Source organism: Triticum urartu, chromosome 2A, assembly GCF_056163025.1.
Source record: "Triticum urartu cultivar PI428250 chromosome 2A, HENAU_Tu73, whole genome shotgun sequence".
In the NCBI taxonomy this organism is placed as follows: domain Eukaryota; kingdom Viridiplantae; phylum Streptophyta; class Magnoliopsida; order Poales; family Poaceae; genus Triticum; species Triticum urartu.
This window is the reverse complement of record NC_141874.1, coordinates 249,679,311-249,689,145: the sequence shown is the minus strand read 5'-3', so window position 1 is coordinate 249,689,145 and position 9,835 is coordinate 249,679,311. Positions and strand designations below refer to the sequence as shown.

The following is a 9,835-nucleotide window of genomic DNA, read 5'->3' as shown; positions in this document are numbered from 1 at the left end:
AGGCCACCGTGTCAGCCATCCCATGGGTCCCCAGGGTGGATAAGTGCCTCCCTCGACGCCTCTCTCCCACTGTGAACCCTAGCTCGACCCCCTTCGCTCCCTCACCCTCTACCTCCCCTCCTCGGATCCCCTCCTTCCCGAGCTCCGCCATGGACGCGTTGCTGGCATAGCCATCGCCGCTGCCCTCCCCGCTGCCGGAGACCGCGCTAGGGGCACCGCCTTCGTCGCCTACTTTGACTACATGGGCGAGCTCGGGCCAAAAGCCACCCGTGTGCCCGCTGCCTCCCCGTCCTCAACGTCCGTCCTCCCCAGATCGTCGCCGCCTTCTTCGATGCCGGCCACCTCTGCTGCTCCTAAGCCACTCGATGGGGCTCCTTGTGCCTGCTCAGTGAGCACCTCCTCTCCCCTCCCGTTCTTGCACCGTAGGCCGCCGTCCCCGAGTTCATCCGAGCCCCCCGCGTATGCATACGCGTACGTGCGTGCGTGTTGTGCTGCTCCTGTGCCGCTGCTCCGTCGTGGTTGCCCGCCTACGCGTCGCGAGCGCCGCGACCCGTGTCGTCCCTAGCCCTCTCCTCTGCCTCGCCTCGCTGCGCTCGCGCTCACCGGCGCCCTGCCCGCGTTCGCCCGCTTGCTCTGCTGCTGCACTCACCCCAGCGCGCCCCCTGCTCCTCCTCCCGTCCCACGCGCGACGCTATTGCTTCTGCATCTGTTGCTTCGGCCGCCCCGTTCGCGAGCTCCACCGTTCGCGACCTCGCCTTGTGCGTGCATCGTGTGCTCGCGCGCGTCTCCTGCAGCCACCTGCGCCCATCGCCGCTGCCACTTGCGACTGCCTACATGTGGCTTCGCCTGCGCCCTCGCGTGCCCCGTGCTGCTCTGCTTGTGGCTGCTGTTGCACCTCGCTCGGCTGCAGCGCCTAAGCCATGCCGTTGCTTACTGTACTGCTGATGCTAGTTACTGTAGCGGCTACTAGCTAGCTTTTCTGATTATACATTGACTAACCCTCTAGACATCCTCTAAACAACGTCTAAACAGCTGTTAACTTGGGTGAAATTAATATGAGTAGAAAGTATACTTGACAAACTTCATTTTATACCACTGGACCAAATCCTTTCGATGCATGGTTTAAATCCTACAAAAATCACAAAATGCTAAGTTCTGTTAAGTGAAAAAAAACCAAAAACAGCTTTATTTTCATAGCTACTTTAGAGCTGTTGATGATCAAGCAAATGAACTCTAATTTGGATGAAAGTGCTACTATCTTGTATATGACAGAAAAACGCTCAAAATTGATATAAGGCATATAATCATAGGAGGTACAGATCCATAGTTGTAGCCTTTTGAAAACAGCTAAAAGACGTTTAAAACTGAGAAATTCTTAGACTTAGCAAAATTTCAGGAATTTTTAGAATATTGCTAAAACTTTGGAAAATCATAGAAATTAATCCGTAACTTGGATGAAAAAGTTTTCTACATGAAAGTTGCTCAGAATGACGAGACGAATCCAAACACGCGGCCCGTTCATCAGTCACATGCCCCTATCATAGTGAACACGGAAATTTCCCCCTCCGTTTTAACTGTCCGAAAATGCCTAACTTCGGGAAAACATTCCCGGATGTTATTCCCCTTCGTCGGTATCAGGTAGCCCTGCGTTAGAACACCCATAGCGCTGCTTGTTGCCTTGTCATGTTTAGTATTGCACTTGTTTGCTCTGTATTTATTGTTTCTTCCCCCTCTTCTCTCCGGTAGACCCCGAGACCGCTGCCGATGCCGCTGTGATCGACTACGTCGATGACGACCCTTCTTCCCTTTCAGCAGAGCTTCTAGGCAAGCCCCTCCCCCTTTGATCACTAGATATCGCCTACTCTTCTCTCTACTGCTTGCATTAGAGTAGTGTAGCATGTTACTGCTTTCCGTTAATCCTATTCTGATGCATAGCCTGTCATTGTTGCTACAACTTTTGATACGGTACCTGCAACCCTAAATGCTTAGTATAGGATGCTAGATTATCATCAATGGCCCTACATTCTTGTCAGTCTGCCATGCTATACTATCGGGCCGTGATCACGTCGGGTGTTGATCATGGGTATATACTATACATACATACCATACATGTTGTGACTAAAGTCGGGTCGGCTCGTTGAGTACCCGCAAGTGATTCCGATGTTGGGGGCTGAAGGGGCAGGTGGTTCCACCCAGGTAGTGGTGGGCCTAGGTTCTCGATGACCCCGACTGTTACTTTGTGGCGAAGCGACAGGGCAGGTTGAGACCACCCAGGTGAGCGATGGGCCTGGCCCTGGTCGGCGTTCGCGGTTACTTCAGAATAACACGCTTAACGAGATCTTGGTATTTGATCTGAGTCTGGCCACTGGCCTATACGCACTAACCAACTACGTGGGAATAGTTATGGGCACTCGACGTCGTGGTGTCAGCCGAAGCCTTCGTGATGCCAGCGACTGAGTGGCGCGCGCCGGGTTGGACCGTGTAACGCAACTTCCTTTATAATGGGGGTTGCTAGGTCTGCTCACCGGCCGCGTACGCAACGTGTAGGTGTGCAATGGGTGATTGGCCCATACCCCTACGCCATAGGATTTAGACCGGCGTGCTGACCTCTTTGTTATGCCTAGGTAGGGCTGCGACGTGTTTATCTTCCGAGGCCGGGCATGGCCCAGGAAAGTGTGTCCGGACAAAGGGGATCGAGCGTGTTGGGAAATGTGGTGCACCCCTGCAGGGAAGTTAAACTATTTGTATAGCCGTGATCTTCGGTAACAGGACGACTTGGAGTTGTACCTTGACCTTATGACAACTAGAACCGGATACTTAATAAAACACATCCTTCCAAGTGCCAGATACAACCGGTGATCGCTCTCTCATAGGGCGACGAGGGGAGGATCATCGGTTAGGATTAGGCTACACGATGCTAGTTGGTGAACTTACCATCTACTCTCTTCTACATGTTGCAAGATGGAGGTGGCCAGAAGCGTAGTCTTCGATAAGGACTAGCTATCCCCCTCTTATTACGGCATTCTGCAGTTCAGTCCACATATGATACCCTCATTTCACTTGATACCAATGCATACATATGTAGTGTAGCTCCTTGCTTGCGAGTACTTTGGATGAGTAGTCACGGTTGCTTTGCTCCCTCTTTTCCCCCTTTCTATACCCGATTGCTGCGACCAGACGATGGAGCCCAGGAGCCAGACGCCACTGTCAATGACGACTACTACTACTCGGGAGGTGCCTACTACTACGTGCAGCCCGCTGACGACGACCAGGAGTAGTTTAGGAGGATCCCAGGCAGGAGGCCTGCGCCTCTTTCGATATGTATCTCAGTTTGTGCTAGCCTTCTTAAGGCAAACTTGTTTAACTTATGTCTGTACTCAGATATTGTTGCTTCCGCTGACTCGTCTATGATCGAGCTCTTGTATTAGAGCCCCCGAGGCCCCTGGCTTGTAATATGATGCTTGTATGACTTATTTTATTTGTAGAGTTGTGTTGTGATATCTTCCCGTGAGTCCCTGATCTTGATCGTACACGTTTGCATGTATGATTAGTGTACGATTGAATCGGGGGCGTCACACTGTGTCGGGTTATTAAGCCATGTATTTCTTCAATAGGTGGTAAATTCTTAACATCTTCAGCTTTAATACCCTTTTCTTTCATAGATTTCTTTGCCTCTTGCATATCTTCATGACTGAGGAATAGAATACCCCTTTTCTTTGGAGTTGGCTTAGGAGTTGGTTCAGGAAGTGTCCAATCATTATCGTTGCTGAATATATTATCCAATAGCAATCCAGCTTGCTTAGCAGTTCTTTCCCTGAAAACACAACTAGCACAACTATCCAGGTGGTCTCTGGAAGCATCGGTTAGTCCATTATTAAAGATATCAAGTATTTCAATTTTCTTGAGAGGATGATCAGGCAAAGCATTAAGTAATCGGAGCAGCCTCCCCCAAGCTTGTGGGAGACTCTCTTCTTCAATTTGCACAAAATTATATATTTACCTTAAGGCAGCTTGTTTCTTATGAGCGGGGAAATATTTAGCAAAGAAGTAATAAATCATATCTTGGGGACTATGCACACAACCAGGAGCAAGAGAATTAAACCATGTTTTAGCATCACCCTTTAATGAGAACGGAAATAACTTAAGGATATAATAGTAACAAATTTTTTCCTCATGAGTGAATAGGGTGGCTATATAATTCAATTTAGTAAGATGTGCCACAACAGTTTCAGATTCATAGCCATAAAAGGATCAGATTCAACCAAAGTAATTAACTCAGGATCGACAGAGAAATCATAATCCTTATCAGAAATACAGATAGGTGAAGTAGCAAAAGCAGGGTCATATTTCATTCTAGCATTCAAAGACTTTTCTTTCAGCTTAGCTAACAGTTTCTTAAGATCATATCTATCTTTGCAAGCAAAAAGGTCTCTAGCAGTTTCTTCATCCATAACATAACCCTCAGGCACATCAGATAATTCATATCTAGGGGGAGAATCTTCATCATCACTTTCATAAATATTATCTGTTTCAATAATTTCATTTTCTCTAACCCTAGCAAGTTGTTCATGAAGAAATTCTCCTAATGGCATGATATTATCAAGCATAGAAGTAGTTTCATCTTAAGCATCATGCATAGCAGAAGTGGCATCATAAATAACATATGACATATCAGAATCAATAACAGGTGTAGGTGTCGCAAATTTACTGATAACATAAGGTGAATCAAGTGCAGAGCTAGAAGGCAGTTCCTTACCTCCCCTCATAGTTGAGGGAAAAATCTTGGTTCTTTCATCTTTCAAGTTCCTCATAGTGATCAACATATATAAATCCCAAGTGACTCAAAGAATAGAGCTATGCTCCCCGACAATGGCGCCAGAAAATAGTCTTGATAACCCACAAGTATAGGGTATCGCAACAGTTTTCGAGGGTAGATTATTCAACCCAAATTTATTGATTCGACACAAGGGGAGCTGATTAACACATTTTATATACATCTCTTGGCCCTCAAATATACGGTTCATTGAGATATATTCATTCATTTCGTGCTATGAATTATTGCATATTTGAATGAAAATCATATAAAGGGATCATTTACTTGTGACTTGTTTCTTTTGCAGAAAAGTGTGCAAAGGCACTATAATCATCAAGATTTCTACTATGTGGCTAACGAGAAGAGAGAAGGGCATGAAAGAAATACGTCAAGGACCTGAGTGTGAAGGAAAGAAGTAATCTAGGGGAGCAAACTAAAAGAAGAGGGGGATCTTCTTGGGCAGAAATGAAGAGAAGAGGAGGGTCAATGTGCAAATATGGCAACTCAGAGTGGGGAACAAAATCCCTAGCCGCAACACTTGATCCCTTTGGGGCCTGGCACTTCTCTATATCCCTCACCACTTCTTCTTCCACCTCCGGCCGCTGCCGCGGCCAGGCCGGCATGGCGGCGCGCCACCCAGTACCTCCACCCGCTCCACAACGCCGCCGCACCTCCACCCGCACTACCGCAACCCATCCATCCACCGGCGCCATCACATCCAGCCACCATCACCTCGCGCGCCCTACCAGACTAGAGGTCGTGGTTGTATGGTGCCCTGCGCGAGTCTGTCCTCCCTCTCTCTTGTTGCTGCTCCTCCCTCTTGCTTCGTCCTGCTGCTTCTCTTCTTCCCCTCGCCTTCCTCAACTGTTGCTGCTCCCTTCTTCCCCCAAACTCTGCTGCTGCATCTTCCTTCTTCTCCTTGTCCCTACTACTGCTGAACCACTCCTCCTCTTATTGTGTCTCTGCTGGTCGCTGCTCCCCTACTGCCGATCCTTTCCTCAACTCTCTCTACTTCTCCTCTCATGCCACTCCTGCTGCTTCTCCTCAATGCCCCCTGTTGCCTCTGATTCTTCTCTTAACTAGAACCCTTGCTATTCTCTCTCTCTCTCTCTCTCTCTCTCCCTAAATTTTCTGTATAATTGAGATTGTGTAAGACGTGCAAGGTTCAGATTTGAGTGTGTCTCATGTAATAGTTCATATTATAGCTTGTGAATTTTGTGTTGAATGTGCTCTCTATTAGGCAAGCAATATGTTTGATTTCCAATTCCTGTGATAGCTCCTTAATTGTCATAAATATATGTTCTCTTGTGAAAGATTTCTGTTCTTGTCCCATTATCTTTGTTCTGTCTTTTTCTTATATATAATTGCTAGTTATCTTTGTGATCGTATCTTGTTACTTCTTTTTTGTCGATGATGATGACCTGTGTTAGTATTTTAGATTGTCTCAAGTAAAGCAAAATTACCAAAAAGATAATGAGTAAAAATCTGATTCACCCTTTGCTTATTTTGCATTTTCTTTGGCGATGATCTTAGGGAACTACCTTGTTTAATTAAGTTTATATTTCCTTGCAATCATCTTCTAAATTGTGTTACCTAGCTTTAGCCAAATATAGTTTCCGTCGCCTAGTCCCTGTGGAGAACACGACATCCGTAGTTTGGGCAAAATATTCCACTACATTTACAATCGATCATTTTGGCGCCGTTGCCGGGGACTAGCGTCATGCGATTGTGTTAGGCTATAGACTAGGTTTTTCTTTTTTCTCTAGTTTGTGCCATATATTTGTGATATATCTCTAACCACTAACCCATGTTCTAGCTAGTATCTTTTTGTTTTCTTTTCCTTTTGCAGGTTAGAGCTATCTACTCGGTTATGTCATATTATTCAGATTGTCTCAGAGATGCGAGGAACACTACAAACATCACACAAAGTATTCAAGAATTGATAAGTAAGATTTCCCATCGATTAGATGATTTAGCTCGGCAACGAGAAGCAGTTTTTGAGGATAGTCCTAGCTCTTATGATCCTTATTCTGGAGGTCACCCTTATGTTGCTCCTACATGCCATATTTGTGGATTTCAGGGCCATTCACCCGTTGAATGTCAGCGTGGTTACTCTCACCCTCCCGATTGTTATGGCATGAGCTTCGCCCCACAACTAGCTCATACCAAAACAATTACTCATATGGGTGGCCTGAAAACCAGAATATGTCATATAGGAACAACAGCCCTGAGATCTCATCGTTTGCCTCTAGTTATCCATTGCAGGGAATTAGGTACAATGAGGAGAGCAACAACTATGCACCACAACAGTTTTATTCAGCTCCTATTCATGTACCTCAACACCGGAAGATGTGTCCAATGGAGTTAAATGGTCATCCATTTGGTCAACCAACACCTTCAACACAAGTGCCCAAACAAGATGAGTTCGATGACATAGACAAGCTCGCACTTTTGAGTCTCGAGTTCACTTGGAGTGCCGAGGATGATCCTATTAGGAAGGTTATACTAGAGTAAATGAAGAAGATCAAGAGTGGGAATGAGCTAGTGGAAGAAGTGAAGAAGATTGAGAATAACATCAACGCTGGCAGCATTCTTTCTTCACAGCTTGAGCTGAGTAATTCTCGGATTCCCCTTGATACATGTGAGGTTCCAATACCATCACATCTAGCTGAGCAAGATAGCAAGTGCCTTGAGCAAGAGATACCTCAGATTGAAGAAGATGAACTAGAAGACAAGGAACAAGATGATCAAGAGCTGCAATTCCCAAGTGATCAAGTTGAAGACTCATCATCTACTACTCCTGAAGAAGTACAAGAAGCTGCTGTAGATGAAGATGAAGAACTTGAGATTCATTGGCCTATTGTCATACATGAGCGTGATGTGTCAGGTTTACCCAATCCTCTTGATGACATGCGTCCGTATAATTTCTTTGCTACTACCTTACATTACATGATACCATCACTTAGGATTGATTTGAAAACTCATTTGCTTGGATATGATGATATATACACTGTTAGTGGCATTACTCTCATTTGTGATGATCATAGTTATTTTCCTCGTGCTAGTCCTATGCTTAATGAAACATATAATTCCCATGCTAGTCTTGAGCTTAATGATAAATATCATCCTCATGTTAGTGTTGAACTTGCCGATTTCTACCATCCTAAACATGTGCTTTATAGCTATGCTTATGTAATTGAATATTCGATTGATGACTTGGAGGGTATTATCCCTCCACTTGCATTGTCTCTTTCATTGAGTGCTCTTTCAGGTTCTTGCTTGTGCATGAATCACTACATGCTAACCAGGTTCGAGGTGACATTCCTTGGGACCTTGGTGGATCCTGAGCACAGAGATGAGGATAAGCAATGGGCACACACGTGAGGAAGGGAGAAGCTAGAGCAGGCATGAGGATAGATAAGCAAAAGGAGAGGAGCTGCAGTTGGTGAGGTGATCGAGCGAGTGCTACATCATCAATGCCCGGTGAGCTGTTTCATGACCCATTTTGAAATCACCATCCATTGATGCTTGTTGAATTAAATTGCTATTTGGGTTGCTTGTGCCATTTCTTAAATGTCGTCCCACTGAATTTCACCTTTGACATATGGTGCTTGATGAGAATATGCAAACTGATTGTTGAATGCCTAGTAAACTAGTGATCTACACCCTGTTTGCTTTGCTGAAAGTAGTGAAAGCTATTAGTTTTGAGTTCTCAAATCCCTAGTGCACTAGTAAACTTAATCATTTTCTGCTTTTAGATCATTAAGTGTTAGATGCTGAGTTTGTGCCTATTGTGTTCCCATTGAGAGCAATCACTTTACCACTATGGACTAGTATGCTATGTTCCCTGGATCGGTAGCATGTGAACCAGACATGGAGAAGTGATGATTCCTATTTTTGTGCTTATGCGTTGTTCATTTAAGATAAGTAATAATGAATAAATTAGTCTGACTACCTACAATAGCATGTCATGTTCCCTGGATCGGTGGCATGTGAAATCGGTTTAGCTTGGGCAGTAATTAATAATAAAAATTGTAATTGTCAAACCAGGTGTATACCATGTTCTCTGGATTGGTGGTATGTTCCTTTGGGGAGAAAAACAAAAAACTAATAATTGGTCGAGCCGGGTGTATACCATGTTCTTGGGATCGGTGGTATGTTCCTTTGGTGAGATCGATAAAATATTATCATTGCTTTATTTCTGTAAATAAGTGATCTGATCACAAGTGTATGTTCTTTTTGTTCTCGAGATCATGCTCTCTTTAGGAACCTTTGGCACAATCATCATTTGAACTAGTTGATCTTCTTTTATCATTGTAGAAGTTTAAAATGGTCAAGTCTACTAGTATCCTACCGCTTTGAAGCACTCCTAACCATTAATTTTCACTAGCTAAGTCCAAAGCATGGACTGTTTAGAGATCTACTTCACTTGGCATTCTCTAGTCAGCTCATTGTTCACATTCTTGCTCTTGTCATATGCCTTTGCTTGAGGAGAAGCAAAAGTTTAAGTGTGGGGGAACTTGATCAACACATTTTATATACATCTCTTGGCCCTCAAATATACGGTTCACTGAGATATATTCATTCATTTCGTGCTATGAATTATTCCATATTTGAATGAAAATCATATAAAAGGATGATTTACTTGTGACTTGTTTCTTTTGCAGAAAAGTGCGCAAAGGCACTATAATCGTCAAGATTTCTACTATGTGGCTAACGAGAAGAGAGAAGGGCAGGAAAGAAATACGTCAAGGACCTGAGTGTGAAGGAAAGAAGTAATCTAGGGGAGCAAACTAAAAAAAGAGGAGGATCTTCTTGGGCAGAAATGAAGAGAAGAGGAGGGCCAATGTGCAAATGTGCAACTCTGAGTGGGGAACAAAATCCCTAGCCGCAACACTTGATCCCTTTGGGGCCTAGCACTTCTCTCTCTCCCTCACCACTTCTTCTTCCACCACTGGCCGCCGCCGCGGCCAGGCCGGTGTGGCGGCGCGCCACCCAGTACCTCCACCAGCTCCACAACGC

The 9,835-nt window shown here is 44.9% G+C and overlaps 1 pseudogene; it reads left to right on the top strand.

Moving 5' to 3' along the window:
- The first annotated feature begins 6,683 nt into the window (after positions 1-6,683).
- On the top strand, positions 6,684-8,160 carry LOC147984717 (uncharacterized; annotated as a pseudogene).
- The last annotated feature ends 1,675 nt before the right edge of the window (positions 8,161-9,835 follow it).